Here is a 27,311-nt window from a genome sequence, read left to right on the forward strand (position 1 = left end):
AAGCCAGAGAGATTCTGATTTCTCAGGGACCTTCTCTCCAAGCAACCTGGTCTCTCCTCTATTGCCACCTGTTATGCAAGACCCCATCAGAGAACAGGATGCAGTGGATAGGGAGGCAAAATCTGCTCTGTTGAACAAGGCACCACAGAACGAGTACAGGTGGGCCAGAAAGTTCAGAGTTTGCATGCCATGTCCAAACTATTTGAAACTTCAGAGGAAGCCACGCTGGCATGAAGCTCTGTCACCACAATCATCTTCCAGATCGGGGTGGGCAAACTTTTTGGCCCAAGGGCCAAATCAGGGTTGCAAAACTGTATGGAGGGCCGCGGAGGGAAGGCTGTGCCTTCCTGGCTCCTGCCCCCATCCGCCCCCTCCCACTTTCCAGCCCCTGACTGCCCCATTCAGAACCCCCACCCATCCAACCCCCCTTGCTCCTTTTCCCCTCACCGCCCCTTCCCGGGATCCCCGCCCTAACTGCCCTCAGGACCCCACCCCCCTATACAACCTCCCCTGCTCCCTTTCCCCTGACTGCCCTGACCCCTATCCACACCCCCAGCCCCTACAGGCCCCCCGGGACTCCCACACCTATCCAACCCCACCTGCTCCCTGTCCGCTGACTGCCCCCGAACCTCCACCGCATCTAACCACCCCCTGCACCCTGTCCCCTGACTGCCCCTGCCCCTTATCTACCCCCTCCGCCCCCGCTCCCTTACCATGCCGCTCAGAACAGCAGGACTGGCTTATTGGAAAGCCTGAGAGGTGCACACGCCGCACTGCCCATGCAGTGGCATAACTACAGGGGAGAAGGAACAGCAGGGGAGGGACCGGGGATAGCCTTCTTGTCCGGGAGCTCAAGGGCCAGGCAGGATGGTCCTGTGCCCACCTCTGTTCTAGATCTATCTTGTATTTTCTTGTAGCAAGGATTGATAGCCTTGGAGATGGGCTGATAAACAGCCATCTCCTTCACCCTGACTCAGAGCCCCTTCCTAGTGCTGCCACTAACAGATTCTGCCCCCTCCTCCCAATTGACTCAGAGAGCGTGCTCACACACACACACAAGTCAGGAATTCTGTCTAACAAGTGATTCAAATTGGCTTCTGCTACACCTCCTCATCACGCATCCCACATTACTAGTCAAAAATCAGCAGTGGTTCAGTTGACAAACAAAACATACCTTGAAGAAATAAAACAAAAGATCTAGCAGGAAGCTAGATTATTTCTAAATGACAAGCGGGGTGGATAATAACAATGATACAAGATAACTAGCCCAATCCTATGAAGTACTGCTGAGTACCTTCCACTCCTATTGTCTTCAGTGGGAGTGCTGGTTGTTCGATACCTCACAGGCTCTGGTACTAAGGGAGGGGAACAAAAAATGAATTAATGGTTTCCTTTTTGCTAAGAACACATAGTGGATTTGTACAGCTTGGCAAGACATCTGGAGACCAGACTGCCAAGCCTACCTTAAACAAGATCATTTTAGTAAAAGAAAAAAACCCTAAATTTGCTATTCTAGCAACAAAACTTCTTAACCTGAGCTATTTCTGTAATTGATATCTAATTTGAGCTCAAAGAATTTTTCTTTAAGTTGAAAAGTGAAAGGGCAAAAAGGTGGAATGTTCTGTTACCAAGAAAGGAGTTTCATCCTCGTAACTCTGTGTCTATTTTGCAACAGAAAGCATCCACTTTCATGCTTCCAGTATTGACAAAATAAGGCAATCCATCTTTTCTATTGAGTTATTTCTAGATCTTTAAACACAAGGCTTGCTTTATCAGGCAATTTTAAAAGTTTGACTGACCCTATTGACTGTGTCTTAGGATATCTATCCCACTTATCACTATACCTGGGTATTACACATGAGTCTGAAAAGGGAAAAAATCTTAGGTATTATGACATAGGGTGACTGACAGATGCAACTGTTTTATGTCTCAGTGTTTTATTTTCTTACCAAAAGCTCAGAACATGGAGGAGCAGGCTAGCGAAATGGTAGGAAACTAGGCAGGATTTTGAACCCAGCCTGGACTTAATCAAAACTTTGACTAAGTCTGGCCATCTCCACAAAAAGTACTGATTTGTATAACTGGAGAATTCCAAATGTTTTGGTTGGAATTTTTCCAACTAACTCTACTGCTGATCCTTCTTTGATTCAGAGGGTTCAGGATCCTTCTTTGATTTGATGTGAGAGGGTTCAGGAATGACAGCAGTTTGAGAAGAGATAGTGCATTTGTATTATTTACCACAACACAAAGCACCCCTTAATACTAGCATTCTTGTGGAACTGTAAAAAAAACCTATGCAAATGTTGCTTTCCCTTTGTACATTTGCTAGTTTGCCATTAGTGGATATTATCTAGCTAGCTAATTTATCTCTGGCTACTTACTTTTAAAGGTATAATAATTGATATTGTACATTAGAAATTTCTGCATTAGAAATTTTGAACCATATACAGATTGAAGCATTATTTTGTGGTACAAAAAGGTATGCATATGCAGTACTGTAAACTATGATACTTTTGGACTGAAACAGAGGAAAGGCTTTCCATCAGCTTCAATATGCATTGATCAGTTTCCATATTTTGTTCTTTGGATCTTCTAGTTTGCCCTTCATATAGTTTTTATTTACCTACCTAAATGTTTATAGTTTTGGAGGACAAGGTTGATTGCCTCCCTGTCCCAAAATGTTCCAGTGAACAAAGGTAATAACTGGAGATATACCAATCTCCTAGAACTGGAAGGGACCTTGAAAGGTCATCGAGTCCAGCCCCCTGCCTTCACTAGCAGGACCAATTTTTGCCCCAGATTCCTAAGTGGCTTCCTCAAGGATTGAACTCACAACCCTGGGTTTAGCAGGCCAATGCTCAAACCACTGAGCTATCCCTAAGTATTTGATTTTATCCTTTATTACATAAAAAAAAATTGAAATTAATGAAAACTGTCATGTGACAATTAAATGGTGAACTTGGAGATTTGTGCAGTTTAGGAATTTATTATATACCCACTATCATACTTCAAAGTCATAGATCAAACCTGACATTATTTCAAGCCTAATTAAAATTACCTGTCAAATGACATATGGTAAGACATTTTACTCCATATAGTTTACGAGGAATTCACATCTGTCTATTCTATACATGTCAAAGCCTCAAATGAGACAGAATTTTTCCCAGAAAATCAACTCCATTGCAGACACTACATAAGTAAAAAAAAAACCAAAAAACAACCCCCCTCCAGCCCGCTCCCTGTATATTGCTCAAATTTATCTGAGCTGCAATCTTATTATATAGTCAGTGAACATGTAATTACACCATCTATTATTATAATTGCTTTGTCCTCTGAAGACATCTGAAAATTAATAAGACTGAGCAAAGTTATACTTAAAAAAAATCTTGTACCGTACATCTAGAGAAAGATCCTCCCTTAAACATATCAATACCATACGCAGCTTGCAGTGTGTTTAATGTTCCACTATGGAACAAGTGATTTCTGAAGAAAGATATTTTCGTTTTGAATCAAGAATACTTAGAGGAGGTGAGACCAAATTTATGCAAGAAATTCAGATGTAGTCATTAGAATTTCCCATTTGGGGAGAACATATGGCATATGCTTGATTTCTCATGGAGGTGTCTGCTCTTTGCCTCATGCATTAGCACAGTAAGTAATAACCTTGTAAAGAACTGCACTATCAAATGTTTTCTTTAAAAAAAATTGTTTATGCTTTTAAAAATTCATTCAATGATCTCAAGTGCCATATTTTAGATCCTGAGAACAGAAGTGTGGAACCTCATCAGTTTTAATTAATAAGAGTTTTGATGAAATTTTCCCTTGGGTTGAGATTAAAGGAATTTGGTACCCCTTAGTTTGCACTTAAAGACACCAGTCCTATAAAACAATTAAGCACCCAAGTCAAATAATTTGTATACAAGAATATTTGCAGAATCAGGGCCTTAGTATGTAGAATCCCAAATTGCTATACAAAAAATCTTTAATCAGATCCTTTCTAAAGCCAAATAATTTCATCTTTTTTTGTAATGAAACTTTCTGTTTTGGGGGGAAGTGTATATCAAATGCCCTTTACCACTAGCACTAAGTTCTACAGTACATAGGATTTTTTTGTTATCTTAAAAAATTCTTCTGCATCATTAACATTGTGACATCTCTTATCTACTTTTATTTCAAATTGTGAATTGCAGTGAAAGGTTTTGTAAGATTTTTTTTTCCTTTAAGTTTTGGTCTTTAGCAAAGTTGGTGTCAGATTGACCATATAGCATGGTAGTAATACACATTACTTGGCAAGGAACCGATTTAAAGGACTCATTTCCTCTTGGATTGTGTTTTGTTAAGTATAGTAGCTCATGAAAGCAATTAAAGTACCAACAGGAACTCAACCACAGCCAACTGGTTCACATACTTTCCTGATTCATTATGCTGAAAGAATCAGCTTAACTTTAGATAATACTTTGTGCAAGAGGCGGCAACGCAGCTTCCACTAGAACTAACCAAAGTCCATTGATACCCACTCAGCATATTTTTGTCAAATGCAAACAAAGATTTTATACTTAGAGTTGGACAAATATTCACAGATAATGTTTGCAGGATTTGCTTTAGTTTTTAAATTTGCTTTGGCTGTGTTCGTATTCTGCTTGCATGTACTTTTCACAGTTCTGGTTATCTGGTTTGGCAGACAAATGTTGATAGAAAATTAATTTTAAAGTATTTGGGACACCATAAGTAATTGTTCCTTCATTCAGTTAAGGCATATAAATACCATGTGATTATCAGACAGACAATGTAGAATTCACACTGAGCTCAAATAGCAATCTCCCTAACTTAGGCACCTTCCCCACACACAAACACCATTCATGCATCTAGTTTAGGGGTGGGCAATTTTTTTGGCCCGAGGGCCACAACAGGGTTACAAAACTGTATTGAGGGCTGGATAGGGGAGATTGTGCCTCTTCAAACAGCCTGGCCCCCACCGCCTATCTGCCCCTTCCCACTTCATGCCCCCTGACTGCCCCCCTTAGAAACCCCCACCCATCCAACCCCCCTGCCCCCTGATCACCCCCTGGGATACCCTGCCCCTTATCTAATTCCCCCCTCCCATCTTCTGCCCCCTTACCAAGCGGCTCAGAGAGGCAGGATTGGCTTATTGGAGAGCCTGAGACATGCGCGGGTGCAAGCCGCGCTGCCCACATGGTGGCATGGCTGCAGGGGAGGGGGAAAAGCAGGGGAGGGGCTGGGAGTAGCCTTCCCAGCCGGGAGCCCAAGGACCGGGCAGGATGGTCCTGCGGGCTGGATGTGGCACACAGGCCGTAGTTTGCCCACCTCTGATCTAGTTTCTTTTGATGAATGAACCCAGAGACGGTGCTATTTGGATAAACTCCCCAGAAGTTCAAGTTCTTTTTTCCCCAAGCTTTTTGAAGGTCTTCTCTGACTTTCTCCTCCCCCAAACCCAACCAATTCATTCACTTTTCCCCTTAGAACCATCCATCTTTCCCAGACCTACAGATAATTTCCCTGTAACCCATTCCCATCTTGAATCCAACTCCTCAAACTCCTCTTTTTTCCCAGTTAACCCTATTTTAGAGCTGGCCAAGAAACAAGGGGTGGATTTGGAGCTGGCCAATGAACAAGGAGGGGGACAGATTCTGAACAGTTTAAAAAAATCTCCCTCCCCCAGCTCGACAAACATTTAGACAGACTTGTTCTCAGCTAGAATCAATGCTTATTATAGAGTCTCAGAAGGCCTGGCAGAGAGTTCTCTCTAGTCAGAAGGGATCTATAATGCATGTGTGTAATACTTAAACAATTTCATCCGTTCTGAAGGATATTAGTTTTTCCAATACTGGTCCCCATGTTGAAGGACAAGGAGTCTCTCTAAAAGCAATAAAATCTTTCAAAATAGAAGAAACTTTAGATCTACTAGAAGCACTAACAGAGTGGTTGCATGTAGTATTCAGGGCCTAGTCACAGATAATGACACCAGAATTAATAAAAATGTGCTTAAGTAATTCTGACAAATCTCACTGAAGTAAATAGCACTGAAATGCCAGAGAAATCCTGATCTTCTGTTAGTCATGCTTAATATCACTGTGCAGGCTACAATGAACAAAAATATTGGCTAATTTTGTACATAATTCATATTACAATATTTGTAATAAAACACGTGATCCACTTTGGGTGTGCTTGATATATAATCTAAATATATTTTTAATTACTGTAATGATAGTCCTCATATAATAATGTAATACTTTGGATGTAGCTATATATCCATAAATATTCCCAGGACACTGAGAAATGTGATGTACCAATGGGCAAACATTGTAGATAAGTACCTTCAGAGGATAATTTAGACAAATCATTATCAGCTTTACTTTCATTAACTTAGTCAAGCAAAGATCAACAATCATCTTGTTTACTTGGTCTCTGTTTATTAAAAAGCATTTATTCCATGAAGAATGACTATACGTCATTCCCAGAGTATATGAATATTCTACGATGTTTGAATGACAGATCTTGTGAAGTTTCTCTTTTGACATAGTAATGTTGCCATTTATGCATGAAATCAACGTTGAGAGATTAACTTCTGTAATATTTACATAAATTCTATTTGCAAATTCCTATTTTATATTATTATAACCACATTTTCATCGTGACACCTTTGCATGCTATAGTTTCATTAATATTCAGTGAGAGAAGAATGTTATTTTAGTTGTGTGAAATGCATATTCTTCCTTCCCCCAAAACTTCATCCTTCGACAGGAAATGCAAACAACTTATTAAATTATCCTGCCGAAGAACAAAAGAAGCGTTCTGATAAAAACAGACCATTGGCAGCAGTAATGGAGTCTGAGATACATTTAAAACATTTCCCCAAATACACATAACACATTACCCAGATATGTACAGTTTAGCTGGATTTTCCCAACACGGACAGTAATAACATTTATTACAGATGCGGTAGCAGTTGTATAACCCCAATACACAACAGTAAGACCAACATACATTCGTTATTACACAGGCTAAAATTGTTCATTGTTTCCTGTTGATCAGAACTGCAATGCTATAATCAAAAATTGTCAGTCAATATTAATTATAAAAATCTGTTCAATGAACAGTAGTTAATGAAATTGAGAAATCTTTGCAAGGGGTGATATATGACATTACTTTTTAAAACTGTGGAATGTGGGACTAAACTGATAGATCCTGAACGCCTGAACATTTCATCAGGTTTATTAACAAAGATAATGGGCCAAATCGTCAGCTGGTGCAAATTGGCATTGGTCCATCAACTTCTTATTGATGGATGATTCCTGATTAGTGATTAATTTAAAATGGGCCTATTCAAGTGAGTAAGGGTGACAGAATTAAGTCCTAATTTATCAGTGCGACAATGCAGGAAGGAGAGGACAAGATATGGAGGACAGAAATGTAATAAATAATTCATAACTGAACATTCCCACTAGCAAGAGGTTAGTGGCTTATATTCTCCAAGATACACTTATACTGCAATGTTGCAGATTAAAAATAGTCACTTTTTGGCAGTTACAAGCCACTCATATTTGGGTGGTGAGAAGCGAAAGCCCAGTGACTTCTCTGTTGCAGACAATGGCCACCCATATTTCTTTTTCATAGGGAAGCAAAACATCTAATGTGGAGGCTATCAGTTCGAGAATGCAACATTTCATCTTTGGAGTCAAGCTGCTAGGCCAGGTCAAGAGGGAGCATGACATGCTGGGGCTTGCTCTACACTTTCAGGTAGCTGCTATCTCTTCTATTAACAAAAAGCAAGATGCAACACTTCAGTTCCTGGCAAACTGCCATTCTGGTTCACAGTTTTGGTGACCCTATCTTAATAGGAGTCTCGTGATTCTATCAAACATAGAAAGTAGATACCAGTGTACGGGAAGATGTCAGCAAACCAGTAAAGTGCCTGAACCCACTATTGCTTATTTCTAAAAGCAGCCAAGTCAGCAGGCTAATCCAAGGAAGGAGGGGAGAGGGGTTGGGGTGCCACAGAAAGGGTAACTTGACCCCACATCCTTCCTGTTAAGAATTGTGTTAAAGTTGCTGATACATGCATTTTAAAGGAGCAGGATGTGCCCTCTAGAATGTGTCTAACAGGGTCTCAAGGCTGCAAACTCTGGAAAAACCCACACCTGGTTAATCAATAATCAGAAGGAACCTCTTGTTTGACATTGAAACTACTTGCTTAACAAGTTTTCTTTAAGGGACGTGGCATTCTATTACTAATATATAAATAAGGGAGAAAAGTTTGAGGTAGTGGGACTCTTCAGGACTGGACTCTCCCTCTGTATGCATCTTGTCCCCACTGGCAGACGGACTGCCTCTGTGCCACTTGAGAGCCACACTCAGCTTCGGTAATTATCAAGGGTTGGGGGTGTTTTACTAACCCGTTGCAGACATGTGTAAGTGCTCGAGACTAAGTAAAGTGTAGCTTTAAGTGAAAGCACTCTTTTGTTGTCCTGTTTGTGCCAGCCATCTATCGGTCAGACGGCCAGGTCTCCCCTGATTTATTTCCTGACACCACCTCGCACAGAGTAAAAGTTACCAAGAGCTTTGGATTGAAAGAACCCCAGGTAACACCAGTACTATGCACAGTGCTACCAAAGTTATGTGTAACAGTTTGTAGTAGAAGCTTCACATACTGCATTGTTTCCAAGACAGAATATAGACACTGTTCAATTTCTATTGTATCATTATATAGATTAACGTTTGTTTTTTTTTACTTCTGATCTTTTGATCATTCCTCAAACACTTTCCTAGTTACTACAAAACATCTTCTGTAACTCCTCACAATTTTTCAAAAACTTTGGTGTATCAAACACCAATTCTATCACGTGAGAGAAATGAAGTACCTCGATTGGAAAATGATATTGCTCGAGAGATAATCAGTAATGAGTATCAACCTGTCAGGATTAGTAATGTAATATCAAATATCAAGGGCTGAGAAAGATTTCATACCCAGCCTGTGTTCTTGTTGAATTCTATGTAACATGTTTCTAGATACATCTTCCCTGTTAACCTTAGATGTGTTTAATCCTGCCTCGATCACTACTTTCCTGCTTCAGATTAGCCATTATATCATAACATCACAGAAAAGGATCAAGAGACCCTTTGCATATATCCACACTAGCTCTACTGCTCTATATCAGCACTTAAAATGGATTTTGGTAGATGTGCACAGCTGTCAGTATGAGGAAAACTACCAGAGCTGTAATTTGTGAACTACCTTATTTTAAAGTTACATAGTTTGATAGATGACAGTCTAGACAGGCATTGTAATCATGTAACGGATACTGAGCTTATCTCTCACAAGTAGTGAATTTGTGGACTGAAAATAATATTGTGGGAAAAGCATTTGAGAACTGAGGAGAGGCTCATTATGATAATACAGCATTAACATATGCTTTGAGGATCATTGTTAAATAGGTTTATGTGAAAAGGGGCTACCAAATTTGACCTTGCAGCAATACAAATACAATATTATAAAAATTCACTAAACCACCACCACCACCAAAAAAAAACAAAAAAACAAAAAAAAAACCATGGGAAAAATATGAAGCATAAAAGTTTTCACTGAAAATGTGGAAGGACAGAAGGGGATGGGTTTCAGTAGGGAATGTATTATATACCAGAGGGCTGATGCTGACAAAAGCACGATTGCCTGTAAATTTCACACACAATGTCAGACACCCTTCGATTGCAGCTGATATTGACTGTAGCCATGACCAACATTGTTAAAGGCTTTAAAGTATTGATCTTGACATGCAAGTGAATGAAGAGAGACACAGAGATGGATTTTAAGTGGCAGTGTAGTGGTCCCTTGCTTTCCAGTGGGGAGGAAGGCTACTCTGCCTCGCTGTACAGGGCGGTAACCCTCAGGCTCAGGGCTCGCCGGCGGAGCCAAACCATATGTAGTCTATAGTTCTGTGCCCATCTAACAGAGGCAAACAAACAACAACAGTCTGGTGCTCTTTTCCCCTCCCTGGGGAGGGGTAGAGTGCTGAGTAGTCGTTAGCTCACAGCCCCTCAGCTGGGGCTGGCAGTACTTAACAGTCTGTAGCTCTAGCCCATTGGGCAGGACTGAGCAGAGAGCAGGCTGGAGCCTAAGCCAGTGGTTCTCAAACTAGGGCCGCCACTTGTTCAGGGAAAGCCCCTGGTGGGCCAGGCTGGTTTGTTTACCTGCTGCGTCCACAGGTTCAGCCGATCGTGGCTCCCAGTGGCTGCAGTTTGCTGCTTCAGGCCAATGGGGGCTACAGGAAGGGCAGCCAGCCCGTCCCTCGGCCTGTGTCGCTTCCAGGGGCTTTCCCTGAACAAGCGGCAGACTGGCTTTGAGAACCACTGGCCTAAGCTTTCTGGCCAACGCATCCAGCAACCACCCACTGTCTGGGGCTCTAGTTCTTTGGGTGGGGCAGCGCAGGGAGCAAACTTGAGCCTCACCTTGTGAGCTAAGGCAGCCAGCAAATACACATAGTCTAGAGCTGTAGCCCTTTGGGTGGGGCAAAACAGTGAGCAGGCTTTAGCCTCCGTTTGTAGGCTAATGCAGCCAGCAAGCACACTCCTGTAGGGGTGAGCATCTCCAGGGACTCCAGTAGGGGTGAGCATCAACGAAGTCTAGTGTCCTGGCTTGATGGACGGTAGATTCACACAGACCTCCTAGCCTAGGGTGGAGTGGCAGGGGGTAGCAGGACATGGACCCACCCGATTCCACCGCGTCCCAGCCCGGTGCCCTAACAGTGGTGGAGTGGTCTGCCACTGAGTCAGCAGGGATCCAGCTGCAACAAGCTGACCTGGAGTCAGTCAGGAAGGTAGCTGGATAGTTGTCAGCTGCCCCTGTGCTAATTCCTACCTCCCCAGGGTTTGGTACCTCTATAATCCCCAGGCCCTGTGGCTCCTCTGGATACCCAGTAGATAGCAGTTACGGCAACTCCTCTTCAGGACCAGTCTCCTCTGGCGGCAGGTTGTTGTACAGCACAGGTTAAGCTCCAGGGTGCCTCAGCAGAGTGGAGGCATCCTTCTCCTTCCCTGGCTCCTGCTCAACTGAGCTGTTGAGCCTCCCTTTATACTTCCTGTCCTGCCCCGGTACTTCTGGCGAAGGTGGTGGGGTGGGTTCAGCTCCGCCCACCAGAGGAAGTCAAGTGGTCCTTTGCTCTCCAGTCCGGAGGGAGGCCACTGTGTGCATTGCTACACACAGTCATGAATTTTATTAAAATTTAACATCAGAGATGGGTGCTATCTGCCCAATCATCCCACACAAGGCATTTGTGTGGGTCCAGTGTGGGGTTTACACATACCATATAACTCATAAATCAGGGTAGATTCTCCCACGGCATACCCCAAGGATTCAACTTGTTCTTCTGAATTATCTCACCTTCCTCCCTGGAAAGGGGATGGAAAGAACAAAAGAGGGAACCCTATCTGCAAGGACTTCAGGTTTTCCTTTTGCTCACAGACCTGGTGATCACCAGAGAACTCCCATGTCTCGTATTTTCTAATCATTGTCCCTTTATCTGCACTGAACACCAGCCACAAGTTCTAATAAACTAACATTTACAGTTTTTCAACCCTAAGCCTACTTAGCCTAACTGAGTCTTGATTATGTTATGAGGAAAGAAAAAAACAAAAACAAAAAAACCCCACCACCAAGACAGGCAGCCTCAGCCTATTTCGCACCAATGGGACAAATTCCTTCCTGACTCCTGTAAAAGTTGATCACAGTCAGACCCAAAGCAACCTGAAAACACAGTTCCTCTACTATACAACTATAGGGAGGGAGAGCGGTTGAATTCAGCTAGAAGTGGAGTGAGAGTTCTGAGAAACCCTGGGCCAGTCTTTAAACAAACCATTGTGGGAAGACAGAAACTAATTGACTTCCCTCTCTTTGGCAGGCCAATAACAATGGGGCGCTCGGGAGGAGGAGTCTGCCCCTGTATACACTTCCTCCTAAAGCTGTCCAGCAGGTGGCAGATCCAAATAAATCTCCCATCTGTTAAAGTGGTGGGGGCATTACAACAGTGCTAAAAGGCCCTAATTGGAATAATATTGTACAAGGACAATACAAACCATGATAGACAGCCCATGATGCAAATTGCTTAGAATCTAGGAACAACATATGAGGGGTGATTAACTGAAGCAATCAAAAGTATAAAAATTTAATATAGATTTTTACATAACTAAATATATTTGATTTATTTTTTATTCTTCTAGTTGTTTATATTGTAGTGTTAGAATCACAAATAAATAGATGTTGACTTACCAAGTTCCCCTTAGCCCTCTGCCCTAACTACCTAAAACATACAATCATAACAAAGTTTGCAGAGGACACCAATATTGGTGGAGAGGTATATAATGAAGATGACAAGTGACTAATATAGATATATTGAAATACCTTGGTAAACTGGGTATAAACAATATGAGTTTTTAATATGCCTAAAAGTAAATGCAAATCTAAGACAAAAGAAAATGGGCCACACTTATATGATGGCAGACCCTATCCTGGGAAGCAATGACTCTGAAAAAGTTTTGGGGGTCCTGGTGGATAATCAGCTGAATCAGAGATCCAAGTGTGATGCTGTAGACAAAAGGGCTAATGCAATCCTGTGATGCATAACCAAGGGAATCTTGAAATCAGACACATTAAACAAGCAATAAGGCATATGTTTTTACAGTGAGAGTTTACCAAGGATTGTGGTGGATTCATTTTTTTTCTAAAAGATGTTCTCTAGGAATTATTTTATGGATGTTCTCTGTCCTGTGTTATACAGAAGGTCAGACTAGATGATCTCAGTGGTCCCTTCTGGCCTTGGTATCCATGAATCTCTCAGCCTAAATAATAAGCATTGGCTGAGGGGCAGGATTGCATCAGATATCAACGGATGCTGCAGATGTTGCATGTGGATTTGGAGGAGGAGTGAGAAAGGATCAGTGAATCTGAATGAGGGGAGGAAGGGTGAATGTGAAAGTAAAGCTGGTAAGAGTATAAAAGGAAAGAGGAGATGGAAACCGTGAGTGTCAATTTCACAAAATGCCAGACTTTAAATCAAATAAGTCTTTCTTTTTATATGGAAGACTCAAGTATATTGATCCATTGGGTTACATTCAGTCCCCAGATACATGACAGGTAGTGTGCCTATCCATATAATGTAGAGAGACAAGGTGGGTGAGGTAATAACTTTTATTGGACTAACTTCTGTTGGAGAGAGAGAGATGAGCTTATGAGCCACACAGTGCAACACGGTTACAGCTACACTACTTAGAGTTTAGGACAGTTGTCTCACTTAATTTACAATGTAACAAATCTCTGACAGTATACTTCCTTCGGGATTTCAGTGTGGCTGAGTGGGGATGTGGATGAGACAAAAAAAGATGGAAACAACCAGTGTTTAAAATAGTTGTGACATGTTGGGTCACAGAAACCCCATTGGGACTGCCACCTGATGTACTGAGATTACCTCTGAACCCGTTTTCCCTGGCAGCTTGGGACTTCAGAACCCTGCCTTGCTGAGCCAGACATGCCAGTCTTCTCCAACACAGACCCAGGGTCTGAACCACCCAAAACTGCAGACTTAACTGAAAAATGACTTAGAAAGTGCTCCTGTCTCTAGCACCCAGATACTCAGTTCCCAATGGGTTTCAAATCCCAAATAAATCCATTTTACTCTGTATAAGGCTTATACAGGGTAAACTGATAAAATGTCTGCCCTCTATAACACTGATAGAGAGATATGCACAGCTGTTTGCTCCCCCAGGAATTAATTATTTACTCTGGGTTAATTTATAAGCAAAAAATGATTTTATTAAATATAAAAAGTGGGATATAAGTGGTTCCAAGTAATAACAGACAGAACAAAGCAAGTTACCAAGGAAAATAAAATAAAACACGCAAGTCTAAGCCTAATACAGTAGGAAACTTTATACGTTGAGAGTGAGAACAACAGTATAACAACAGATATAGCCAGAGGGGGATGGGTAGGTATAAGGAAGGGGGGGGGACGGATACTAGACTGACAGGTCATACTGTAGTACTGTGTCCCTACCAAGTTGGGTGAAAAGGGTGAAAGGAGCCAAACAGCAAAAATTAGAATGTTTGTTCACCAATACGAGAAGCTTAGGTAACAAAATGGAGGAACTAGAGCTCCTGGTCCGAGAATTGAAACCGGATATCGTAGGAATAACCGAAACATGGTGGAACGGTAGCCATGCTGGAGTACAGGTATGGAAGGGTATGTGCTGTTTAGGAAAGACCGAATCAAAGGTAAAGGTGGGGGAGTAGCATTGTATGTCAATAATGAGGTGAAAAGTAACGAAATAACTAGCAATGCAATGGATAATATGGAGTCTGTTTGGGCAATGGTCACATTGGGGAAGAAAACTACTAGAGCGTCCACAGGGATAGTGATTGGGGTGTGCTATAGACCGCCAGGATCTAGCCTGGATATGGATAGAGAGCTCTTTAATGTTTTTAAGGAGGTAAATACTAATAGGAACTGTATGATCATGGGAGATTTTAACTTCCCGGATATAGATTGGGAAACAAATGCTAGTAATAATAATAGGGCTCAGCTTTTCCTAGACGTGATAGCTGATGAATTCCTTCATCAAGTAGTTGCTGAACCGACGAGGGGGGATGCCATTTTAGATCTGATTTTGGTAAGTAACGAGGACCTTGTTGAGGATATAGTTGTAGGGGACAACCTTGGCTCGAGTGATCATGAGCTAATTCGTTTCAAAAGAAATGGAAGGATAAACAAAATTGCATCTGAGACTAAGGTTTACGATTTCAAAAGGGCTAACTTTACTAAATTGAGGCAACTATGTAGGGAAGTGGATTGGACTAACATATTTAGGGATCTAAAGGCGGAAGACGCCTGGGGTTATTTCAGGTTGAAGTTGCAGGAGCTGTCAGAGGCATGTATCCTGAGAAAGGGAAAACGGTTCGTAGGTAGCAGTTTTAGACTGAGCTGGATGAGCAAGCGTCTTAGAGGAGTGATTAAGAAAAAACAGAAAGCGTACAAGGAGTGGAAAATGGGAGGGATCAGCAAAGAAACCTACCTTATTGAGGTCAGAGGGTGTAGGGAAGCAGTGAGAAAGGCAAAGAGCCGGGTGGAGATGGACCTAGCGAAGGGGATTAAAACCAATAGCAAAAGGTTTTTTAGCCATATAAATAGGAAGAGAACCAAGAAGGAAGAAGTGGGACCGCTTAAAACTTTAAACGGAGTGGAGATTAGGGATAATCTTGGCATGGCACAATATCTGAACGAATATTTTGCCTCGGTCTTTAATGAGGCTAATGAAGGGCTAAGGAATAGTGATAGAGGGACTGATGGGAATGAAGATATGGGGGTAGACATTACGGTATCTGAGGTGGAAGCCAAACTTGAACAGCTTAACGGAAGTAAATCGGGGGGCCCGGATAATCTTCATCCTAGAATATTAAGGGAATTGGCGAGTGAAATTGCAAGCCCGTTAGCGATGATTTTTAATAAATCTCTAAACTCGGGGGTTGTACCGTTTGACTGGAGATTAGCTAATATAGTTCCTATATTCAAGAAGGGGAAAAAAAGTGACCTGGGTAACTACAGGCCTGTTAGTTTAACATCTGTAGTATGCAAAGTCATGGAAAAAAATTTAAAGGAGAGAGTGGTTACGGACCTTGAGGCCGATGGCAACTGGGACAAATTACAGCATGGTTTTACGAAAGATAGATCGTGCCAAACCAACCTGATCTCCTTCTTTGAGAAAGTAACAGATTTTTTAGACAAGGGAAATGCGGTGGATCTAATATATCTTGATTTCAGTAAGGCGTTTGATACGGTACCGCATGAGGAATTACTGGTTAAATTGGAAAAGATGGGGATTGAAATGAAAATCCAGAGGTGGATAAGGAGCTGGTTAAAGGGGAGACTGCAGAGGGTCGTATTGAAGGGTGATCTGTTGGGTTGGAGGGGGGTTACCAGTGGAGTTCCTCAAGGTTCGGTTTTGGGTCTGATTTTATTCAATCTATTTATCGCTGACCTCGGAACCAAAAGTAGGAGTGGGCTGATAAAGTTTGCGGATGACACAAAGTTGGGAGGTATTGCCAATTCGGAAAAGGATCGGGATATCCTCCAGGGAGATTTGGATGACCTTGTAAACTGGAGTATTAGTAACAGGATGAAATACAATAGTGAAAAGTGTAAGGTTATGCATTTAGGGATGACTAACAAGAATTTTAGTTATAAACTGGGGACGCACCAGTTGGAAGTAACAGAGGAGGAGAAGGACCTAGGAGTCCTGGTTGATCGTAGGATGACTATGAGTAGGCAATGTGATGTGGCCGCTAAAAAAGCTAATGCGGTCTTGGGATGCATTAGGCGAGGTATTTCTAGTAGAGATAAGGAGGTGCTAGTCCCGTTATATAAGGCGTTGGTGAGACCTCATTTGGAGTATTGTGTGCAGTTTTGGTCTCCCATGTTTAAGAAGGATGAATTCAAACTGGAACGGGTACAAAGAAGGGCCACTAGAATGATCCGAGGAATGGAAAGCCTGTCGTATGAAAGGAGACTTGAGGAGCTCGGTTTGTTTTCCTTAACCAAAAGAAGGATAAGAGGAGATATGATTGCACTCTTTAAATATATCAGAGGGATAAATACCAGGGAAGGAGAGGAATTATTTCAGCTCAGTGCTAATGTGGACACGAGGACAAATGGATATAAATTGTCAGTCAGGAAATTTAGGCTTGAAATTAGATGAAGGTTTCTAACCATCAGAGGAGTGCAATTCTGGAACAGCCTACCGAGGGAAACAGTGGGGGCAAAGGACCTCCATGACTTTAAGATTAAGCTAGATAAGTTTATGGAGGGGATGGTATGATAGGATAACGGGTTTAGTCAATAGGTCAATAACATGCCACAATGGTAATTAGTACAAAGGGTCAATGATAGGATATTGTTAGCCTTTTTCCAGAGGGTCTGGCTGGAGAGTCTTGCCCGCATGCTCGGGGTTCAGCTGATCGCCATATTTGGGGTCGGGAAGGAATTTTCCTCCAGGGTAGATTGGCAGTGGCCCTGGAGGTTTTTCGCCTTCCTCCGAAGCATGGGGCAGGGGTCGCTTGCTGGTGGATTATCTGCTACTAGAAGTCTTTAAATCATGATTTGGAGCATTCAACAGCAGAGTCAAGGGAGAGAATTATTTCAGGAGTGGGTGGATCGGCTAATGTGGCCTGCATCTTGCAGGAGGTCAGACTAGATGATCATAATGGTCCCTTCTGATCTTGAATTCTATGATTCTATGATTCTATGAAACTGAATACAGATAAAAATCTCACCCTCAGAGATGTTCCAATAAGCTTCTTTCACAGATTGGACTGCTTCCTAGTCTGAGCCCACTCCTTTTCCCTGGTACAGTCCTTCTTAGCTTAGGTGGTAGCTAGGGGATTTCTTAGGACTGCCATGCCCTTTGTTCTGTTCCCTTTTATAGCTCTGGCACAAGGCAGGAATCTTGCGTGTCTCTGGGTCCCCACCCCTCCTTCTAAATGGAAAAGCACCAGGTTTAAGATGGATACCAGTACCAGATGACATGGTCACATGTCCTGTGAGACCCCAGCTTTCGTTCTTCCCAGCCTGACTCCCAGGAAGGCTTGCAAGTAAACACAGCCATCTACAGTCATTTCTCCAGGTTAATGGGAGCCATCAAGATTCCAAACCACTATTAATGGCCCACATTTTGCATAATTACAATAGGACCTCAGAGTTATATTACATATTTCTAGTTTCAGATACAAGAATGATACATTTGTACAAATAGGATGATCAGACTCAGTAGATAAGCTTTGTAATGATACCTTCCAAGAGACCTTTTGCATGAAGCATATTCCAGTTACATTATATTCACACTCATTGGCATATTTTCATAAAGTCATATAGAGTGCAACGTCACAATAGTGTCATCATGTAAATTCTTGTGTACCTAAAGGAGCCTCCTTCCAGGTTAAGTCTAAATAAACTAACAATATGGGTGGATTCTCAGCTGTTTTAAAAAAGATCACCCGAGCTACAAAGACATCACTTGAGAATGTGTCCCAGAACATAACATACACACACAGTGCATTCAATTTAAAAAAAAAATCTTAACAGTAGGTATTTTCTATATTTGTAATCTTGAGTAAAAACTTGTAAAAGTCTTGTAAAAACTTGATTAACTGCAACATGCTATTTTGCTTTCAGTTCACTTTCTCCTTTGTTCCCATCCCAGAGTACTTAAGAGAACATCTATTTTCAAAGAACATTACAATATAAAAATAACTTAGAAAAATGTGATTGGAAAAGAAATAATTATTCAAATAAGCAAGATTACAATATGAAATACGCTAAGATAGCTATAGTTTATCAATAAATCAATTTAACTTCTTAATATTCTCTGCCTCTGATAGCGCATACTACTCCAGTATTTGACATTTTGATTTTGATCTGAAGTGCAGAAAAATAGCCCTTCTGTGAAGGTCACTGACATTTCATTTAACAGGTTAAGCATTATAAACTATCAAGCAACATTTCAGATTTTCATTTATTTATGAAAGGCATGGTTCATCTTCAAATAGAGTTTTTAATTTTTTCTGAAGAAAAATGATGCACTCAAACATTAGATGCAAAATAATTTAAACTATAGAGCCAGCTATAATATAGCTGCCTGAAAATAATTGAAGTTTATAGAAATGATGGGTTAGCTTCCATTAAAATTAATTTTAACAGCACATTTTCCGGTGGATCAGTATTCAGTCAATTTTCTTGTGCAATAGTTGTCTGAATTTTTAATGGTAGGTACCTTTTTCTTCTTCAGGAACAGCATAAAATATTGTTAAGTTCTAAACAACAGAAAAAATAGTTTCTATTATATAATAACAATGATAAAACTAGAACAGTATACTACAAAGCAAGAGGTTCAATTGGCTTCTGGGTATTGCCTTCTGCCTGTGGAAAATTCATACTCTGTAGGCACAAACATTTTTATTCTCAACATAGCATAATACCCTCTATCTAGCAGTCATCAGAGAAATGTAGCTGTTGCATAGAAACACTTTTCACTCATTACTTATGTAAACAATGCTGAATAGCATCCTGTAAGCTCCCATTTATGTTTCATCTTCTGAACTCTGTACCCTCAAGCACCTTAAAAAAAAAGTTCTTGTTCAACTAGACACAGAACAGCAAAGTATCTGGTCACATTTTGTTCCTGCACTTTAACAGCTTATCAACTTGAGACAAGCTACATAAAACAAAGGAAATTACATGGAACAAAGCAAAAAGTATAGCTTTTAAATCCACACACCACCTTCTTCTAGCTTCTGGTCTACCAATACTTAACAACAACCTTTTAGCCCTTTTTGGTTATTATTATAGGCGAAGCTAGTAGCACTGCCTGTACTTAAGGTTGCCTATGATTTACAAGAGCCCTTTTCCAGTTGCTTATAACTTTGACTAACTAAACCATTTAAGTTGAAATATTCCATGCAAGGTGCCTGTGTCAGGTCTCTAACTTCTGAAGTAAAGGATCAGAGGGGTAGCTGTGTTAGTCTGGATCTGTAAAAGCAGCAAAGAATCCTGTGGCACCTTATAGACTAACAGACGTTTTGGAGCATGAGCTTTCGTGGGTGCATCCGACGAAGTGGGTATTCACCCACGAAAGCTCATGCTCCAAAACGTCTGTTAGTCTATAAGGTGCCACAGGATTCTTTGCTGCTGAAGTAAAGGAGGACTCCTATATTCACTAAATATCCCCAATTCCCTTAGCACTGTGCAGCCTACGCCCTAAATGAGGTAGGGGTCCTTTGCAACAACAACAACAACAAAAAAAGTATGTGATCATGTAATTATAGACTGTCTAAATAACATATACAGAAGGATGCTGAATTAAGGTTGCATTCTTTATTCTGGCATTTTCTAACTTTGGAGTGTTTGACTTTGCAACCTTAATGTTTTTTTAGTATAGTCATTTGGAGATCATTTTGATTTCATAGATTTTAAGATCAGAAGAGAACATTATGCACATGTAGTCTAAAGACTTGTCCATATGGTGTGGCAATGCATACATGCGGGGTTATGATTTCTAAAGCACACTAACTAGTCTGTGTACACTTTGTTGGTCGGCATTAAAAGAGCATACTACAGATTTTATGTAGCCCAGGGGACTAAATTCTCTTTGAACTACACCATATCTTCGATAAAGATATCCAGTCTTGACTTAAATACCTGAAGTTGATGGAGAATCCACTCTACACCCTTAGGTGCTTCAGGAGTTAATTATGCTCATTGTTAAAAATTTGCATCATCTTATTTCTAGTCTGAATTTGTCTAGCTTCAGCTTCCAGACACTGGATCTTATTATGCCTTTGTTTTCTAGATTAAAGAGCCATCTACTATCAGAAATCTCTTCCTCATATAGGTAATTGTAGATCATGATCAAGGCAGCTCTGAGCATTCTCTTCAACAAAATAGCTTGAGCTTCTTAAATCTCTTACTATAAAACATGATATCCAGACCTCAAGTGATTCTTGTAATTCTTTTCTGAGTCTTTTTCAAATTTGCCACATCCTTGGTGAAGTGCCTCTTTGTGCCTCAACACTAGCAGAAAACTAATATTAACCCTAACCCTTTGTCATATTTGTATTTTTGTTTTTTCCTCACCCATCTCTCTCATTGGTGAAGATTGTGCTTAGAACCTTGAGCTACCTCAGTGCATTGCCTCATGATACACACCAAAAATATTCCAAAATATTTTGTTTTGGAATTCATTTGGTAACTTTAAAAAATCACCATGCCCTGTGGATCAGGAACTGGGGTGCCAAAACTTAAAAGCCTATTTTGAGCCTATTAGGCTGCTCTGTGATCTGCCTTGAGAAATGCTTCTGAAAACTTCCATCTGTACATTCTGGTGGCTCAGAGGAGAGCTGATTAATGGAAATTTTTCAAAGTTTGCTCAACAGACAGTAGTTATTTTGTGGAAATGGAAAATCCTATAAAATGTCTTTTTGATCATTTTCAGGTTTTAATTGAAAATCCAGAAAACAGAAAAGGGTTTTAATTTTCCTCAGTCAAAACCTGAAAAGTTTCAGGTGAAATTTCAGTTGATTGAGCAAAACATTTCAGTAAAACCAGACCAAAAAAATCCCGTTTGTCCATTGAACTGACATTTTTGTTTTCCATTGTTGAAAACCATTTTTTTCATGGGAGTGGAGAAGAACTCTCCCAAATTTGAAGAAAATTATTTGTCAAAAACAAAACAGTTTCCTGCCCAGAGTACAAAAACATCACTCATACCTTACCATATGACTGTATACTAACCAGACGGGTGGATGGTCTAACTTCAATTTATTATTAAATTGTGGGACTCTTCTGCTTTCCCTCATAACATTGTAGAGAAAGAATAACTCCACTGAAATCAATGAAATTAAAACAGTGTAAAATGAACATAACTGAGAAGGAAATCAAGTCCACTGTTTCTTTGAAATGGCCAGAGATTGATGTATTATTACTTAGCATGATGTTCCCTGCTGTGATATAGCACATATCTATATAATAAGATTCCAGGATTATCATCTATATGTGTCATTCTGAAGCTGAGAATGTCTGTAGAGTCAGCGTGAAATGACAGCAACAGCTACAGGCAGAGTTGAGAGCTCTTTCTGTTGAGAATATCACCAGATTCAGTCATCACTGGGATTCAGCGTCTGTTAATGGTCCAATGTTCTCAGTTTACTCTACAATTAGATACTCGCAGCTGACCCGTGTTGACTTGGGCTCAGGCTAAAGGGCTGTGTAGTTATTTGGGCTTGAGCTACTAGGACCCTTCCACCTCACAGGTCCTAAAGCCCAGGCTCCACAATTAAACAGCCCCTTAGCCTGAGCCACATGAGCCCAAGTCAGCTGCAACATGTAGACATAACCTCAGCCATTTTGATTTTACACATTACACCCATGCAGTGTACAACAAGGTCATGTGTGCTTCGCCAAGAGTTCTAGATCATTGTGATATTAGAGGTAACTAACCAATCACCACCTTTACTGTACAGCGGATTTGCATGCAGCGGATTCCATTGGTTGTATGAGGGAGATTGTACTTATTATGCCTTACTTGGCCACAATTCTTCAAAACCATCTATACAACACATATGATAACCCCAAAACACACACACCCCAATCAGTCCCCCACACACTACATGCACTTGTGCACCCTCACTCATACTCACCATAAAACCATAAATTCCAGCAGCAAATCCACAGGTCATCATAATATCTATTATTGGTTTATCATCAACCCAGTAAAAAAATTATACTTAAGTGTATATGTTAAGTTTCTGACATCGTTTCCATCATGCAAACTGCACTATCTTAAGAGAATTGTCTGCCACTAGATGAGAGATTGAGTTTGTAAAACTTGGCACCTGTTGCCCTAACCCTAGCCCTGGAGAACTGCTCAATTTTGCCATTGATTTCAGTGGGGCCAAGATTTTACCTCAAGTGTCCAATTTTCCAACTTTGATGTCCAGCTCCACAGCAGCACTTTGTATACTCTACATGAATGCCCAACTGGATCAGGTACATTAAGAAACCCTAACTGTGCTGTATACACAAGTGTGGACAGGAGATGGAGAAAGGAATGGTGATTAGGAGACTGTGACAAAAGCCAGATACAATGAACAGCTAAAGTATTCCAAGCATGTGATCTGATATATTAAAGATTTCATAACTTAAACTGTGAAAATTTTAACAAAGTTATTTGACCATAAAAATTCAATACTGTAAATCTCTTGCATTATATATTACTAGAAGGGATGGTAAAAGGTTTTCATAAGTTTCCTGATTGTACTTAATAAGTGCCTCATATTATTACTATTTCTAAACAGCAGACAACAGCTAGAGAACAAGACCAAACTTTAAAATAAACTTTCAGAAAAAGAACACACATCTCCTTGTAATATTGCTTCAAGAAGAGAGGGAGAGTCAATATATCATAAAAACTCTATGTACCTTAATATGACATTAAGTTGGCTATAAAATACTTATACAGAGAAGCCCCAAAGACTACTTGTATTCAACAGGAACAACTAAAACTGTCAACTACTACTACTACTTACCTACTTCAAGTGATGGTGTGAGGGTTAATTCACTCATATTTTTTTTAACATCCTGTAAAAATCTTTAAATAGACGACACTACATAAGTGCAAAGTATCATCATCATTATTACAGAACAAAATACTTTGAACTTTGATATCTAAAAATGCACTGCTGTGATAATACATCCTTGATGAGAGTAGCTGAAGTATGGGCCTAAGGAAAAAATGGTTATTTTCAGCCATTCATAGGAAAATGAATTAAATCACTAGGTTCAGTAATAGCTAACAATTATAATTTCTTAACATTGCTGTCATTGATGGCAATTCACACAAAATCTCCAAAGAATAAATGAGGAAAAACTAGCATACTACTTACTGTCATAGTTTATGGTTTTAACACAGTGATAAAAACCTATTGAATACGAATGGAAGTGATCTTGCCCACACCAATTATGATGCCAATTAATCATTCATATTTGAGCAGAAAGGTAGGAGTTTTAAAAGGTATGAATTTCTACCTGCCAAGCTGTATAGAGTTTTTCATGACGGTATCAGAATTTCCAATATTTCATCAATTGCGTAGAAAATGGCACATGAAGATGCTAGTATGCCTACAAATTGTTTTCTTAAATTATGAATAAGGGAAAGAAAATTTAGAAAGAACTATCTTTATTCAACTAGTCTGATTATGAACTACTACTAAAGCTGAAAAATAATTGGTTTCTGCAGTTTCTTGGCTAGGAATATGTTAAAATATTACCAAGGAACCTTTTACAATGGGCTACAGAAAAATCCAGACCTCACTGAAGTCAAAGGGAGTAGAACTGGGATACATCTTTTGGCCAAAATTTTTGGTGGCACGAAAACTTTCATCTAATTTTTGTTTGTTTCAAATTGTTTGAGTTAAAAAAAGAAAAATCCCAAAAGTCAGTTTCACGTTTGACATTCCAAACAGAAAAATCAAAGCATTTTGACAATTTCTCTTTGAAATTCCTTTCAATTTTAAAGATTCAGAACTATTAACATGCTCAAAATCATTAGACTCAAAATTAATTTTGACTTTTAGACTCACTCAGATTTTGGGTGGGGGGGAAGGGAAAGAGGCATTTCCAGTTTTTCAGAATTGCCAAAAAACTGAAAAACTCAGTATTTACTTATTTCTAAATAGAAATTTTGCCCTTGACTTCAATAAAGGCCAGGTTTTTATCCTTCAATATTAAGTTCAGGAACTCATGTCAAGCATGGGTACAGCTAAACTGGTTCCTAAAACGAGTCTTGATACTGTTTTGTATTTTGGTAATATGCACTACAGTGTCCATGAAGATTCAGTTTCAAGTCAAGGGGTATGTCTGGGGTATGTCTGTACTGCAATTAGAAAACCCTGGCACAGAGTCTCAGAGCCTGGGCTCTAGGGCTAAAAATTGTAGTGTATACCCTCAGGCTTGGGCTGGAGCTCAGGTTCTGAGAATCTGCAAGTGGGAAAGTCTCAGAATCTGGGCTCCAGCCCAAACCCAAACCATCTACACTGCAATTTTTAGCCCTGCAGGCTGAGCCCCACAAGTCTGAGCCATGCCACAGGTCTTTTATTACGTACACGTACATTATATGGATGCCGGAACCTAGGCTAGTAGATCCTGATATGGAATTAATGTCATATGGCCTAATCTGGAGTCCACTGAACTCAGGGAGCTTTTGATCAGGCCCATAACATGGATACTGAGAGTTATCTGGGCCAAACTCTAGACCTGTTTCTGTACAAGACTCACCTATGCTTCACTTTACATACTGTGAGTAGTCACATTGGCTTCAGTGGGACTAATGACAGTCTGTAAATTGGAGCACACATGTAACTTGTTGAAGGATCTGAATCTAATTTCAAGTCATGTTTAAAAAAACAGTGTTGTAAAAACACCAGTTATTGGATCAGATAGGGCATTAGAATAAGATGATGTCTGGTAAAATAACGATGTGACTAGTAACTTTCTTAAGATTTATGGCTCCCACATCCTATTCTATATACTTTAGAACGCCTACATTTCAAAAGTTTAAGTCATAGATAGTATTGATTTTCATTTGATAAGTTTCCTTTGATCTCCAGTGAATTAAAGCTGTAAACTGTGGCTGCATTGCTACATACTATATTTAACTTACTGGGATATTCTTTTTATTCTAATATCAAATGAAAGACTTTAGAATGTTTTTCCTTATTTAGCTGAGAGAATTTTCAGGATTTTGATTAATTGGACATCATAAATAATTTGATAGAAGGTATCAAATTAAGTTTTCAAGCCCAAAATGTCTTATTTTGTATCATTCTTTTTTCCTCAAGGACCATTAAGGCTCCAAATATTTTCAGTATATAAGTAAATGTAATTTGACCCCAAAGGGTTATTGTAATACATACCAAAACATAATACACTAAAATTAAACATTAAAACCCAGAAAAAGGCCACACAGGGTTTTTAAGAAAACATGAAACAGACACACGAATACTGCAATCATTACTATACTAAACATAGATTTATTTTAGCATGTGGAACTTTTTGTATCAAGGTAAAAGCTGGGAAATTATTAGTACAAAGGAAATTGTAAGAATAAAGGAAAGAAAGAGGTCCAGAGAGAGGCCAAGTTTTGAGACACTTAAAATATTCCCAGAGGCAAGCTGAATGGGAATTTAGAGTGGATTTTAGTGGTTAGGGTACTAACCGCCAACTCAGGAGATCCAGACCCAATTCTTTGCTATACCACAATATGACTGTGGGGAAATCACTCAGGATACATCTTCCAGCTGCAGTGTATATGTAATTTCCATCTCAGGTAGAAGTACACATTAGCTCTGCTTGAGGAAGAGAGCTAGAAGTAGCAGTGTGCTTCATTACATACCAAGGATCTTGGATGGCCTTGTCCTTTGGGTGGCTACCCCAAGCCACCGCAGCCACCACTATTTTTAGCATGCTAGCTCGAGCAGAGCTACTGTGTGTACATCTACCAGAGTTGGGAATTACACCTCCCACCTGCAGTGCATTCATACTCTTAATGTGTCTCTATGTAAACTTTTCCATCTGTAAAGTAGAGATACTAGTACTTGCCTACCTCACAGTGATTTTATGGGGACAGATACTGCATCTGAGTGCCTTACAGTCTTTAATGTAATGACTGCTATATATGTACCCCAGCTAGATAAACAGATGTCCATTCTGCTTGGAATTAAAGATGAACTGTTTGAAACTGATCACTTCAGTGGAGAAATCGTATTGACTAAAGGTTGGTCCTTTTTCAAAATTTCAATTTGGGCCATGTAATGACAGGCCCTTATCTCTCCTTATGCAGGAAAGAATAGAGGGCGCAAGGATCCTCCACACTTGGCATGCCATATGCAAGGGTTTGTTAGAATTGCAGACTACTCCCTCAATGAGCTCCCAGTGACACACATTGGTCTCAAAGGAATAGCGAGGGTACTGAGGTATGTTTCCCTGTTGCACTGGACTGAGAAGCAAGACCAACATGCAGAATGAAGAGTATGCTGCACCCCAAGAAGTGAACTCTAAAAAAGGCATTCTGCCTCTGTGAGGAACTAGAGCCTGCAACACAGACCCATGTCTCAAGGCATGACAGAGTCTTTACTTCTAAGCTTCAGTATGAGAAGAAAATGTGGCTGACACTGCAGAGGAAGAAAATCAACCTTAGGGAGACAAGGTTATTCATATGTGCCTGAACTTTGTGTTCAAGTACCACAATGATGGACGTTTAAAAGAACTTAGTTATACCTGAGTCAGACTCAAGTATATGCAAAGAAAGGCTGACACCTAAGCATGTAAAAAGGAATTTAAAATTAGATATCTAAAATGGAAGTTTAAACAGCAGCTTAATTAAATACGGTATACAAAAGCTTTTGTTCCAGATTTTTGCTTTTATGCATATGCCTGGTTTGGGAAGTTAGTAAATGGTACAGATCTGTCCATAATTAATGAAAGAATCAAAGCAGGGGGCTATCCAAATGGATCTTTGAGATTATTGCATTGTATTGAAGACATTCAAGTACTCTATATACTACAGAGGAATCTGTAAATTAAACCTTGATGTAAGCAAAATGTATACATTTGCATTCAGTGGATGTTTACTAGGATAGCCTTGTCAAATTTCTTTTTTAAAAAAGCTTGTAGATTTGGGTCCAGATTCTAGACTGGTGTAAGCAG

The sequence above is a fragment of the Mauremys mutica genome, chromosome 1 (genome assembly GCF_020497125.1).
Source record: "Mauremys mutica isolate MM-2020 ecotype Southern chromosome 1, ASM2049712v1, whole genome shotgun sequence".
Taxonomy (NCBI): Eukaryota; Metazoa; Chordata; order Testudines; family Geoemydidae; genus Mauremys; species Mauremys mutica.